Raw genomic sequence first — 15,151 nt, forward strand, 5'->3', positions numbered from 1 at the left:
ACTATAAAATTTCAAGAAGGAACAAATGTGTTAAGTAGCATTTGTGATATAGTGCCTGGTAACTCATGGGAACTACAAGGCACTGAACCATGAAATAGCATCCCTTGTTCCTGGATGGTCTTTCTACTGAATAGTACATTGTGTGGTACCTTTTTAAAAGACATTAAGCAGAGGATAGGTGCATCATTATAGGCAGACAGCTGCTGCATTCCTCCTAGTCACTGATTGCAGAATGGCAATAACAGGTCTTGTAATAAGTTTTCTGCCTGTCTTTCAATCAGAGACATGACATGATAAGGGGAGGCCATCAGAAAGGAAGGAGTGTAACAAGTAATTCTGTGGGTGGGATTTTCCAGCCGCGCTAGCCCCGAAACTGGAAAATCCCTCCTGTGGTCAACAGACCTTTACATGGTCCGTGTCCCACCTGCTACAATTCCTGTGGCAGGTGGGATGGAAAAATTCACTCCCGTGTTTTCATTTAAGTTTGCAATTTTCTGCTGTGTAGCACTTAAGTACTTACCTGTGAATGCAGCACATAACTCAGGATTTTTTTCTCCTCAAGGTTCATGCAAGAGAATGCAGACATAGACGATAAGAAGGATAGCTCCACACAACTAACAATTACCAGGTCTTGGTAGATCAGGTTTTATTCTCACCTGGAAATCTGAATGTGTTTGGAATGTAAACATTGTTAAATGGGGGGAGCTTGGTGGCACAGTGGTTAGTGCTGCTGCCTCACAGCGCCAGGGACCCAGGTTCAATTCCAGCCTTAGGTGACTGTGTGGAGTTTGCACTTCCACCCCATGTCTGCGTGGGTTTCCTCCGGGTGCTCCGGTTTCCTCCCACACTCCAAAGATGTGCGAATTAGATTGATTAGCCATGCTAAATTGCCCCTTAGTGTCAGGAAGATTAGCAGGTAAAATACATGGGGTTACAGGGATAGTGCCTAAGTGGGATTGGTTTCAGTGCAGGCTCGATGGGCCGAATGGCCTCCTTCTGCACTGTAGTGATTCTATGAAATTACACCATATTCATAAATAAGCTCACAGTGCATAAAAATAACTGATAACCTTCATTTATGCTAGTTCATACAGTAGATTGTAATCCATATATTTTGCTTTACCATTTACCTGGCTTTAAAATTATCAATAAGATTTAGCCCTCTTGGCATTACATATTACTGTTCATAGAGCCCTGCCTTCCATATGGAAGGATCACATGTCACATGATGCTAAAGCAACTTCATTGCAGTGTTAAATGTAAGCCTACTTGTGACAAAAAGAAATAAACTTTAAAACTTCAAACAAAATATCACAGGCGCTGAAATTTGAAATAAAAATAGAAAATGCGGGCAATATCTAACAGGTCAGGCAGCATTCATTGAGGAAGAAATAGAACGAACATTTTAGGTTGATCTAAAGTTAAAGTTTATTTATTAGTCATAAGTAAGGCTTACATTAACACTGCAATGAAGTTACTGTGAAATTCCCCTAGTCGCCACACTCAGGCGCCTGTTTGGGTCAATGCACCTAACCAGCATGTCTCTCAGACTGTGGGAGGAAACTGGAACACCCTGAGGAAACCCATGCACACATGGGGAGAACGTGCAAACTCCACACAGACAGTGACCCAAGACAGGAATCGAACCCGGGTCCCTGGTGCTGTGAGGCAGCAGTGCTAACGACTGTGCTACCGTCAGAAGTGAAAAACTTTAGATATGTAACTGATTTAAGCAAATAGCTAAAACAAGGAATGGGGAAAATAAGAGAAGGAAAGGTTTGCTGTAGGGTAAACGTTAGGAGAGATTAAATGATAAGAGGATGATGAGACAAGGCAAAAGGAGGTGGTAATGGGAAAAGTAAAGAATCAAAATATGAGTCTAGAGGAGGTGTAATTGAGAATAGCAGAGTTATCACCAACAACTGCCATCCGAGAAAATAGGGACACAAGTTATGATCTGAAATTGTTGAACCCAATATTGAATCCAGGAGGCTGTAAAGTGCCGAATTGAAAGATAAGTCGCTATTCCTCGAGTTTATATTGAACTTTATTAATACCGTAAAGATGACTGAGCTATAGTGGAATAGGGTGAAGAATTAAATGACGGGTTATAAGAAGCTTAAGATCACACTTTTTTTATTCATTCAAAGGATGTGGGTTTTGCTGGCTAGACCAGCATTCATTGCTCATCCCTAATTGCCCTTGAGAAGATAGTGGTGAGCTGCCTTCTTGAACCACTGCAGTCCCTGTGGTGTAGGTACACCCAGTGTTGTTACAGAGGAAGTATCAGGTCTTTTCAATGACTCAATGGGCCGAGTGGTCTCCTTCTGCACTGTAGAGATTCTATGATTCCAAAGTGACTAAGTAACCTTAATACCAAGCCCCCTGTCACCTGGCAGGATTTTAAATCATTGCAGCACTCCATTCTGCAGCAGAGTTTTTCCTTTCTCCCTGTCAGCGGGGAAGCTGGTGTGAATCCCTGGGTGGTCAGGGAAATGGCGGGGTAGTGCCCTGGCACTGCCCCTGGCACCCTGGCAGTGCCAATGTGGCAGTGACAACCTGCCAGGCTGCCAGTTTGGCATGCCAAAAGTGGGGCCTAAAAGGGTGGGGCATGGGGGGGGGGGCTCCTGAATGGGGAGATCTTTGGCAACCCCACTTGGGTTCGTTCACTTGGGGGAAGGGAGGATGGGGGTGGTGCGTGTAGGGTTGACTGGAGATTGGGGTGCCCTTTTGCTCTGAGGAGCCGGCCTTGCCAGTGCCTTTAGATCGCCATTCCAAAGAAATTTCAGTGTGGGAAAATTCAGTGAGAATCGCCCCAAGCTCCAAAACAATTTCCAAGTGTGGTTTAATTGCACTGACCTTCCCAGCTGGAATCTCACCAGTTTTCCCGTTGGGGACAACACTTTGGAAACTTTTTGGGAGAATTCCGTCCTAAATTTAAATTTACTTTAGCAGTGTACAAGGTTGCATAACTATTTTTGAAAAACTTGACTTTTTGTTCTTTTCCTCACACACTGCTTGTTTTCTTCAAATCACACTATAAAAGGTGGAATTTTCCATTCTGGGACTTGTCCCACCATGGAGGCTGCTTTGAATTTGCACCATATGATGTGACACTGACCTAACTAATTATACAGTCAGGGTTTCCCGCCGGTCAGTGTGACAGGGCAGGCTGGATGGCTTACAACCTGCCATGATATCCGCACGCCATATTTAAAAGATGACAGGACATCATGTCACCATTGTGGAAGTCAGGCAATCTACCTCCTGGAAAACCCTGAAGGTAGAAGATTGATCTCCTGGAAGATCCTGAAATCAGAAGATCCATGGGCTTTATACTCCACTCACTCACTGCTGCACGTGGTATTCCTAGGTCCAGGCCCTGGAGACCACCATCTTCCCTTTTGATCTCTGTGAGCTGCCCCAGGCCTTCTTGCAGTTATGTCTGACATTTTCTAGTCCAGATGTGTTCTGGACCTGTGCAGAAAATTGGACGGAGATGACTGTTCCAGATTGCCAGGGTGACGGGGCGAACTGGAAAATTCTACCTAGGTTTCAGATTATTCCAGGGAACCTTATTGAAGCTAATGAAAGATAGTGAATTCCGTGCTGACAGGTTTCTCTATCTGAAAGCACAATCTCCCCTCTCAAACCTATTCAACAAAGAGCCAAAACCAAACAAATCTTACTTGGTCAAGCAAACTTGAACAATTTTTCAGTAAAAGCTGTAGCAAACTGGAGCAATCTAAGAGTGTAGGATGTACTTCTCCTTCCAAAGAATTGGTTACAACCATTCTTGTGCAGCAAAAAACTCTGTCATCGATCATCAAATTCTTGGATAAAAGCAAATTATTGCGGATGCTGGAATCTGAAACAAAAACAGAAAATGTTGGAAAATCTCAGCAGGTCTGACAGCATCGGAGAAGAGAGAATAGAACAGATGTTTTGAGTCTGGATAATCTCCTTGTCATCCAGGGCTGGGCTGGGCTCTGAGGAAGGGTTATCCAGATTCGAAAAGGGGCCTCTATTCTCTCTCCACAGGTGCTGTCAGACCCGCTGAGATTTTCCAGCTTTTTCTGTTTTTGTATCAAGATCCCACATGGCAGATTGGTGAAAAAAGTTGAAGCCCATTGGATACAGGGTAGTGTGGCAAACTGGACCAAAAGTTGGCTTAGTAGCAGGAAACTAAGGATAATGGTCGATCGATGGCCATATGAATGGAAAGTTGTTTCAAGTGGTGTTCCACAGGGATCCTTGCGGTTTGTGTTATATATTAATGACTTGGATGTGAACATGTGAGGCACAATTGGAAAATTTGCAGACAACACAAAGATTGGCAGAGTAGTCGATAGTGTAGAGGATAGCTATAATCTACAAAACTATATAAATGGGCTGGTGGAGTGGGCGGTAAAGTGGCAGATGGATTTTAACATCGAGAAGTGTGAGGCAATGCATTTAAGTTATAGCAAATACACAATAAGTGGGAATATACTAAGGGTAGGTGAACTGAGAGATCTTGGCATACAAGTACACAAATCCCTAAAGGCAGCAGTGTAAGTAGACAAGCGTGTAAAGAAGGCATATGGAATGCTCTCCTTCATTGGCAGAGCTTTAGAAGATAAAAATAAGGATATAGGGCCCTATTTTACCATTTTGATTTTAAGTGCTGGACTTGAAACTGGGAGTGTTTCAGATCCAACTTTTAGGCTCGTTCTCAGGTGCCCCATATGCACTCTGCCTGAAATATCAGTGATTCCGAATAGCGCTGTAGAAGCCTGTGGGCGGGGCTTAACGCACCCGAAACTTTGCAGCTCCGATCGGTGCCTCCAACTGCGCATACGCAGAAAAACAAATGATAGAATACCGCTTCCCTGCCACATCGCTCCCAGGCTAGATAATGCCACACCCCCGCAACATTACTGACCCCCTTATCCCCCACCACCCAGACTGATGGAAGCCCACTCCTCCCCTTCCCCCTCATTGATCTCAGGCAAAGTGGCAGCGGACCCCCCCACTGATCTCAGGCAGAATGGCAGCAGACCCCCCAGCTGATCTCAGGCAGAGTCGCAATGGACCCTCCCTCCCCGTTTCCCCCCCCACTGATCACAGGCAGTGGCAACGGACCCCCACCCCCACTGATCACAGGCAAAGTGGCAGCAGACTCCCCCTTCTCTCTCCCCCCCCACACACACACACACCACCGATCTCAAGCAGAGTGTTGTCGGACACTAGGCACCTTCGTCCTCACTAACTGGAGATCCCGAATTTGACTTTTATGGAGCATGCCTGTTTCGCGCTGATTCTGGATGGGCAAACGCGGTGGTGAAGGGGGAAGTGCCAGTAAAGTTGGGTGTGCAGCCCATTAAGTCAATTTAAATGCATGCCTGACTTTACCAAGTTTTTGCGCCTGAAAACAGGCGCAACACAATGCTAAAATCAGGACCATAATGTTGGAATTGTATAAAACACTGGTGAAGCCACAACTAGAATATTGCGTGGTTCTATTGTTAAGCCACAACTAGAATATTGCGTGCAGTTCTAGGAAGGGCGTAATTGCTTTGGAGAGAGTGCAGAGGTGGTTTATAAGAATGTCACCAGAGCTAGAAAAGTGTGCCTATGAGGAGAGCTTGGATAGGTTGAGGTTATTTTCCTTGGAACAAAGAAGACTGAGCAGTGACTTGATAGAGGTGTACAAAATTATGAGGAGAGGAGAGAGTGGACAAGATGAAATTGCTTCCCTTGGTGGAGAATTCATTGACACAGAGGAATTCATTAGGCGAATGAGGGTGCAGGAGTTCTTCCACAAACTCCAAGAGGCCAACAGCGAACGCAATGAGACAGCCAATGAACTGGAACAGCCGACAGAGATCCGCGGTGCAGAACCAAAGAGGAAAGAGTCGAATTGGACTCCTCTGGAAGGCCGCTGCCCTCGACTCGACATGTACGCCCAAGCCATCAGGAGGTGCGTCAATGTCAAATTCATCAGCCGCACTCACAAGACAGCCCCGAACTTCACCCAAGCACAACGCAACGCCAACCGCGCTCTCGAGACCAACCGCAACATTGTCATCAAACCAGCAGACAAAGGAGGGGCCACTATCATACTAAACAGAACGGACTACTGCAAAGAAGTGTACTGACAACTGAACAATGAGGAACACTACAGACAGTTACCCGCAGATGCGACCAAAGAACACACCCGTCAACTCAACCGACTGATCAAGACCTTTGATCCGGACCTTCAGAGTACCCTCCGTGCTATCATCCCACGTACTCCCCGTGTTGGAGATCTCTACTGCCTCCCGAAGATACACAAGGCCAACACACCCGGCCATCCCGTCATATTAGGCAATGGGACCCTGTGCGAGAACCTCTCCAGCTACGTTGAGGGCATCCTGAAACCCATCGTACAAAGAACCCCCAGCTTTTGTCGTGACACTACAGATTTCCTACAGAAACTCGGCACACATGGAGCAGTTGAACCAGGAGCACTCCTCGTCACAATGGCTGTCTCGGCACTCTACACCAGCATCCTCCACGATGATGGCATTACTGCAACTGCCTCAGTACTCAACGTCGACAACTGCCAATCTCCAGATGCAATTTTACAACTCATCCGCTTCATCCTGGACCACAACGTCTGCACCTTCAACAACCAGTTCTTCATCCAGACACACAGAACAGCCATGGGGACCACATTCGCACCTCAATGTGCCAACATCTTCATGCACAGGTTCGAACAAGACCTCTTCACCACACAGGACCTTCAACCGATGCTATACACGAGATACATCGATGACATTTTCTTCCTTTGGACTCATGGCGAACAATCACTGAACAGCTATATGATAACATCAACAAGTTCCATCCCACCATCAGACTAACCATGGACTACTCTCCGGAATCGGTTACATTCTTGGATACACGCATCTCCATCAAGGACGGTCACCTCAGCACTTCACTGTACCGCAAGTTCACGCATAACCTCACGATGCTCCACTTCTCCAGCTTCCACCCTAAACGCGTTAAAGAAGCCATCCTCTACGGACAAGCCCTCCGTAGGATCCACAGGATCTGCTCAGATGAGGAGGATCGCAACAGACACCTGCAGATGCTGAAAGATGCCCTCATAAGAACAGGATATGGTGCTCGACTCATCGATTGACAGTTCCGACGTGCCACAGTGAAAAACCGCACCAACCACCTCAGAAGACAAACACGGGACACGGCAGACAGAGTACCCTTCGTCGTCCAGTACTTCCCCGGAGCGGAGAAGCTTCTCCAGAGCCTTCAACATGTCATTTATGAAGATGAAATCTCGCCATGGCCATCCTCACACCCCCACTTCTTGCCTTCAAACAACCGCGCAACCTCAAACAGACCATTGTCCGCAGCAAACTACCCAGCCGTCAGGAGAACAGTGACCACGACACCACACAACCCTGCCACAGCAACCTCTGCAAGACGTGCTGGACCATCAACACGCATGCCATCATCTCGCGTGAGAACACCATCTACCAGGTACACGGTACATACTCTTGCAACTCGGCCAACGTTGTCTACCTGATACCCTGCAGGAAAGGATGTCCCGAGGCATGGTACATTGGGGAGACCATGCAGACGCTACGACAACAGATGAATGAACACCGCTCGACATTTACCAGGCAGGAGTGTTCTCCTCCTGTTGGGGAACACTTCAGCAGTCATGGACATTCAGCCTCTGATATTCGGGTAAGCGTTCTCAAGGCGGCCTTCACGACACACAACAACGCAGAATAGCTGAGCAGAAACTGATAGCCAAGTTCCGCACACATGAGGACGGCCTCAACCGGGATCTTGGGTTCATGTCACACTATCTGTAACCCCCACAATTTGCCTGGGCTTGCAAAATCTCACTAACTGTCCTGGCTGGAGACTATACACATCTCTTTAACCTGTGTTTAACCCTTTGTCCACTCACATTGTCTGTAGCTTTAAGACTTGATTACTTGTAAAGACTCGCACTCCAACCATTGTCTTGTAAATTGAGTTTGTGTCTATATAGCCCTGTTTGTGAACACAACTCCCACTCACCTGATGAAGGGGCAGTGCTCCAAAAGCTTGTGGTTTGTGCTACCAAATAAACCTGTTGGACTTTAACCTGGTGTTGTGAGACTGCTTACTGTGCTAACCCCAGTCCACCGCCAGCATCTCCACATCATGGAGAATTCTAGAACCAGGGAACATAGATTCAAGATAAATGGCAGTGGGTGTAGGGGGACAGGAGGAAGAACTTGCCAATGCAAAGGGTGGTGTGTGTCTGGAATTTATGACTGAGTTGCTGGTAGAGCAGCGACCATAACTCTTTTTAAAAAGTAGCTGGATCTGCACCTTATGCACTGTAAGATACAGGATTATGGGCTGGGTTCAGGAAGGTGGAATTAGAAAGGGTGTCCTCGGGCTGGTATGGACAAAATGGGCTGAATGGCCTCCTTCGGTGCTATAAATTTTCTATGGTTCTTCAAGTTTGTTTCTAAAACCGAAGCGTTGTAAAACTCTGTGCCTAATTATTTTAAATCATTGGTTCATTGTATAACATTTTCTTCAGTCAAGAAGGTAATAAATCCTTTGTTGTGGCTATATGGTTGTGTATGTGTTAAAATGTAACGGTCACACTATTATTAAAGGAATTATTTCCCGTTGGACTTTCAAATCCTATCATAACAAATGGTAAAGTACAGTAAATGTGGGAACGCCCCTGATTTCAACTTGATATCTTCCACGGTAGCCTTTTGACAATTGATGGCAATTTCGACAATAACTGTTTAGTAAAATCTACTATTATTCCACAATGTTTTACTATTCAGTGGCACAACAGATTTGGAACATCAGCTAAAATTGCTCTGTGATTAATGCACCATGGATTAATGCATTACTACAAGAGAGACGACTTTTGTACTCCGAGCGACTGAAACCCACCCATAGGTTACCTGGCCAGAAGGGGATTAGAATTCAGAACCTCTGTGGGACTTCATCTCTTCAGTAACAATAGTACTGGGATTCCCTTCTGAGTAACTGTCCTGAACAATTAGTTACCGTTTTGCCACACTCTTTTACTGTCGACATACACTCTTGTCAGAGGCTTTCCAGGAGTCAGACTTGCTTTTAATCACCTTTTCACAATTCTTGCTTAATCAGATGCCTCTTATTTTCAGCTCCAATTTTGTTTCCTGTTTTGAAAGCAAAACCTTTTTTAATTACGTGACCATACTGATTGTACTTAAAAGCTGTCAACTTGTTTTTATCTAAGCAGATTATTAGCCTTATCCTTTAACGTGAACAATGAACATAACTGAGGATGGATATGGGAATTTACCATCTGTTTAGCTATTTTATTTAAGGCATGACTAAAGAAAGATCAACAATTGACAGTCCTAAATCAGTGTCGACCTGTTTTTATTCTAGAGACAACCCAGCACCAATTTTCAAACTATTTATAATAACACAAGGCCACTTATGACTTGGGGTTTTTTTTAGTGATTTTTCAACTTGCTGTTCTTCCTAACTTGTTAAGATTTGGAAGCACAAATGTGTAAGATTTTCTAAAAGGGAGTGGAGATATAACAAATGGCTCTCACTTTTACCAGCCTGAGAAACTGACAAGATCCCACTAACAGCCTGAACCTGTTAGAAATGATTGGATGTCACAAGCATTTCACTTTGCTCAAACTGCTTTAATGCTTTCATCAAATTATCTGTTCTAGGGGCTGTTGCGTTTTCAGGGATTCCTGCCAGGCATTAATCTTATTTCTGATATTGGGAGTTTGAACTTTCACAGTTTGATGGCCACACCTACATATGTGCTTATGCATCAATCAGCAAGTTGCTCTTTACACATTATTCTCCCTCTGCTTATAATTGGCCCATTTATGTTCCAAACTTGCTAAGAATAGAACCTTGTGACTGTTCTTCCAAATGTTACATCTCAAGTGCTAGCATTAGTATGCGGAATGTTGGAAGTTACTTAGCCCTTCTCCTTCGCTCCAAACACATTAAGATGTATTATGAAATTTATACTGTAATCCACACACCAGGGGCATATGGCAAAGAAACAGACACCTCTATCAATAGATCTTACCTCATTTATATAAATTTCATGTCTCTGCAGTGTAAGCAGAAACCTGGAATGAAACTGGAATCCAGTTGCAGTATCTTCTTTCATCTACAATATATACTTTTTCTTGTGTTCACCAGGAAGAAGTGTAGGAGTTCTGGGCAAGCGAAGACTTTGTCATTCATTGTCAGCATCAGGCAATTCCAAAGTTAGTTGTACCTTTGTCCCTCTTCATTTCTGTCCCAACAATGTGGCTTAATTCCAAACTCAAAAGTTACCACCCTGATGTTTCCACCCAGCAACCTTTTTGACACCTCTGCGTGGTATCGTCAGGATCTGCACATAGAATCAAAAATATCATAAAATGATGTCGCACAGAATGAAGCCATTCAGCCCATCTTGTCTGTGCTGGCCCTTCAAAAGACTTCTTATTAGTCCAATTTCCCTACTCTTTGCCCAGTTCACAGCAATAAAAATTTCGAAAGGAAACTGAATAAATGCTTAAACATATATTCAAGTATTTATCCAGTTCCCTTTTGAAAGTTATGATTGAATCTGCTTCCACCACCATTTCAGGCAGTACTTTCCAGATCATCATAATTTTGCTGCATAATTTTTTTTTCCCTCATGCCTCCTCTGATTCTTTCACCACTTGCCTTACACCTGTATCCTATGGTTACCAACTGTCCCATCTCTAGAAATAGTTTCTCTTCATTCACTGTCAAAGTCCTTCAAGGTTTTGAACACTTTTTAACAAATTTCTCCTGAACCTTCTCCATGCAATCTGCTGGTTGCTCCATCATTGAATATATTGTATGCTAGGATGGATACATTTTTGATCTCAGGGAATCGAGGAATATGGGTAGTGGGTACCAGGCTGATTCTGGGGATGGCGGATGTATGAGGAGAGATTGACTAGGTTAGGATTGTTTTTGCTGGAGTTCAGACAAATGAGGAGGAGATCTTATAAAATTCTTATGAAACTTATAAAATTCTAACGGGTATAAACAGGATAGATGCAGAGAGAATGTTCCCAATGATGGGGGAGTTCAGAATCAGCGGTCACAGTCTGAGGATTCAGGGTAGACCATTTAGGACAGAGGTGAGACGACATTTCTTCACCCAAAGAGTAATGAGCCCATGGAATTCATTACCACAGGAAGTAGTTGACACTAAAACATTGAATGTATTCAAGAGGCAGCTGGATATAGCACTTAGGGCAAATGGGATCAAAGGTTATGGGGAAAAAACAGGATTAGGCTATTGAGTTGGATGATCAGCCATGATCGTAATGAATGGTGGAGCAGCCTCGAAGGGCCAAATGGCCTCTTCCTGCTCCTATCTTCTATGTTTCTATGTAGAACGGAGGCAGAAGATCAGCCACGATCATATTGGATGGTGGAGCATGCTCAAGAGGCTATATGGTTTACTCCTATTTCTTATGATGTGGCGATGCCGGCGTTGGACTGGGGTGGGCACAGTAAGAAGTCTCATAACACCAAGTTAAAGTCCAACAGGTTTATTTGGTAGCACGAGCTTTCGGAGCTCTGAAGGATGAGGGATCAGCACTCCGAAAGCTCGTGCTACCAAATAAACCTGTTGGACACAACCTGGTGTTGTGAGACTTCATAGTACACTTATTTATTATGTTCTTAACCAGAACAACCCTGGCTTTTCTAGCCTCTCCATATAACTGAAATGTTTCATCCTCGATTCCATTCTAGTCATTCCCCTCTTGACCCTCCCCAAGGCGTTGACTCCTTTCTGAAGTGTGGTGTCCAGAATTGGACACAGTATCCCAACTGGGTATAACCAGTATTTTATAAAGATTCAGCGTAACATCCTTGCTTTTGTGCTCTGTGCCTTGACTTATTGCACAACATTTTAGCAGCCTCTCAACTTGTCCTGTCACCTCCAAAGATATATACCACCAAGGTATCATTTTAAGCTTTACAAATGGCACAAAACTCAGAATGGGTAAGCAGTGAAAAGGATACTAATTGACTACAAGAGAATGTGCAAACACTGGTGAAATGGGCAGACACATGGTAAGTCTTTATCTTCCTGCAGCCCTTTAAAATTGTACCATTTAATTTGTATTGCTGCTCCTCATTCTTCCTACCAAAATGTATCTCCACATTTCTCTGCATTAAAATTTCTCTGCCAGGTGTCTGCCCATTTTACCAGTCCGTGTGTATAAAGACAAAACTTAGTAGTTCAAAGATAGAGCAATTGGCATTCATATAAAACATTATTACATCCTCTGTGGATCTCCAGCTGTGAGGTGCTCAGTGAGTGACCTAGAAGCCTGCCTACTTATTGGATCCACTAAGGTGTGATTATCTGCACTCGTGCTGGGTGCGGGTGACAGCTATGACGCCTCTTCAATGGTGGGGTTGGAGAAGTCTCCCTCTGAACCGCTGGAGTCTGGTGGGTCCAGGGGGCGTGAGGATGGTCTGGCCTGTTCCACTGGCCGGCCTGCAAGAGAAGGCACGTGGCATCAGTGCATTACAGGGGATATGGAGGGAACAGAATGATGACATATGTGTTGAGGATTCTCATGTTTCCCACTTCACCAGCAGTGCAGGTGTGGTCTTCCTCCTCCCTGGCCAGGTTGAGGGCTGACTCCTCAGAACATTTGACGGTTCTCAGCTCGGGTATGATTCCAGCTGGCTATGCCCGCTGTCACCTGTTGTGGTTGAGTTTGTCCTACAGTGACACAGGGAGGAAGAGTGTAGGTAAGATTATTGACATTTAAGATGGTGGTGAAGTGTGGCAGGTGTGGGGCTTGGATGGGAGCTGGAGTGTGAGGAGCATAGCCTCTACTGGGGGAACATGGTGATTGTGGGACGGAGGGGGGAACCTGATGCTTAGTATTGGCAAAGGCCCAAGGTGGCTGAGTGAGAGAAAGGGTTGGGGGTGCAAGGCGTGTGGGAAGGGATCCAGTAGGAAACCGAGGATGGTTCTCTTACCCTGGTTGAGCAAAGAATATCCTCTTATTCCGACAACGCTCCTCCATCCTCATCTGGAGTGAGCTGGCACTGACCAGAGCTGCCATTGCATCCGAGGTGGGGGTGGTGAGCCTGCTGGAAGGCCAACTCCTGGAGTGGGGCTAGAGTGTGCCCCCCTCTGCTCCACTCCATCCAGCATCCTTCTGAGGGCTCCCCCTGAAAAGTGTGGTGCTGCTGCCTTGCCTGCCTTACCCAGCAGTCATTGTGGAACAAGCGCATGGGACTGCCGGGGAGCCGTTTACAGAGAGCTCCCCAGTGCTTGCAGCAGATAAGCCGTTGTGAGGTGGGAATCGGAGGGAATGCACCGCTGGAGCGACGGGAAACTCGTGGACATAAAAATTTGATTTGATTTATTATTGTTACATATATTAGTATACAGTGAAAAGTATTGTTTCTTGTGCACTATACAGACAAAGCATATTGTTCATAGAAGGAAAGGAGAGGGTGCAGAATGTAGTGTTACAGTCATAGAGTGTAGAGAAAGATCAATTTAATAAAAGGTAGGTCCATTCAAAAGTCTGATGGCAGCAGGGAAGATACTAATGAGGCATAAGATTCAGCCCAAAAACGTGCCGTTGGCAGAATATGCTCTGTTTTTTGTGCCAGAACCAACATTCTGCCATTTTTTGGTAAGATTTAGTCCAGTATTTCTGACAGTACAGATCTCTCTTATTGTACTGATGTGTCAGCGTAGATTATATCTCGGGCTTGAAACCACAACTTCCTGATTTGGAGGTGAGAGTGCAACGCTGAGCCAAGCTGACACACAGGATTCAGTATGATGTGGGCATCCTGTACCACAGGCTGATTGCGTCACTGAACGTTCACACTGTCGGTTATTTGTAAAACTTGCTTTGTAGTCCTGCAACACACATTTGCAGTTTGAAATGTCAAAATAAAATGTGCCCAGCTGAAGTATATTCATGCATTTGAAGTTTGAAAAGAGTTCTAAGCTGGGGATTGTGTTTGCAGCTTCAGTCAAGGAGTACCAGGTTAAGATGATACTTATTCTTGGCCCAGCGGTGGAGCTAGGTTTAGCTGACTAGTGGGGTTGTACTCCAGATATGATTAACTTGGCAAGAAAGGGACAGTGCTAGGAATGCTGATTATACCTAGTCTGAAGGTTGAAGTGGAAACCTTTGGCCTGAAGACAGGTGACAGAACATCTCGGGAGAAAAATGGAAGTGGTCTCCGAAGCCACATTGGTCAACCTTATGAAACCCCACCCCAGCTCTGCTGCTACATTAACCTAAATTATTTATCCCATCTTCTTGCTGTGGTGCAGTGTTGGCAGACTTGCTGAGGCTAATAAAGTTTTTTCTGTATCTGCCTCCAGGTTGTCTGGACATCTAACACTACATTTATCCTGACAGCTGTCTACTAGCCAAACAACTGGAGCATTGCTTCTGAGAGGAAGATGCCCTAAGATGTTAAAGGGAACAATACTCCTTTGCTACACTTTCTCTGCCAGCACTTCCAAGTATGCTTCTGAAATGGAACAAATTTGCTCCTTCATTTTCCCAGCAACAGTTTATGAACCCCTTTAAAGTCACCAGCTTTATATAGTTTCCCGGCTAAAAGTGGGCTCTTGTAGACTGAATTCAAACCTGAAATGTACAGTATCTAATCAGACCCATGTTGGAAAATCCTCTTGCGGTCAGTCAGTACTTTCACAGTACAAACCTTTCCATTGCAACCAGTGACAATTTCCTTCCCAAAATGGAAAAGTTCCCCCTTGGGTTATGCAATTATAGAAGTGGTTTAAATGCTTTTGAACACACTAGATAAGCAAGGTATTGTACTCCAGTATGGAAGTAGTAAAACCGTATGGAAAAGCAAAGAACTCCGGGTTTGCAAGTCAGATTTAATTCTAAAAATACTCTGAGGAAAAGTGTTCACTTGTCTAGTTGGATTGTTTGACTTCCATGAACTATTTACGAGCACATTATATATTTACTACAAGTTTTCCTGTCATTTTGCTTTTTGGCAGCTGGTCTGCATGCAAGAATAAAATAGTTCATGAATGTAATACAGTATTTGCCTCACT

At 44.7% G+C, this 15,151-nt stretch overlaps 1 protein-coding gene across 2 annotated transcripts in view; it reads left to right on the forward strand.

The window, feature by feature from the left end:
- slc22a16 (solute carrier family 22 member 16) overlaps positions 1-15,151 on the forward strand; it is a 112,831-nt gene that overhangs the window by 77,178 nt on the left and 20,502 nt on the right. The gene's annotated exons all lie outside the window — the stretch shown is intronic.

The sequence above is a fragment of the Mustelus asterias genome, chromosome 5, assembly GCF_964213995.1.
Source record: "Mustelus asterias chromosome 5, sMusAst1.hap1.1, whole genome shotgun sequence".
NCBI lineage: Eukaryota > Metazoa > Chordata > Chondrichthyes > Carcharhiniformes > Triakidae > Mustelus > Mustelus asterias.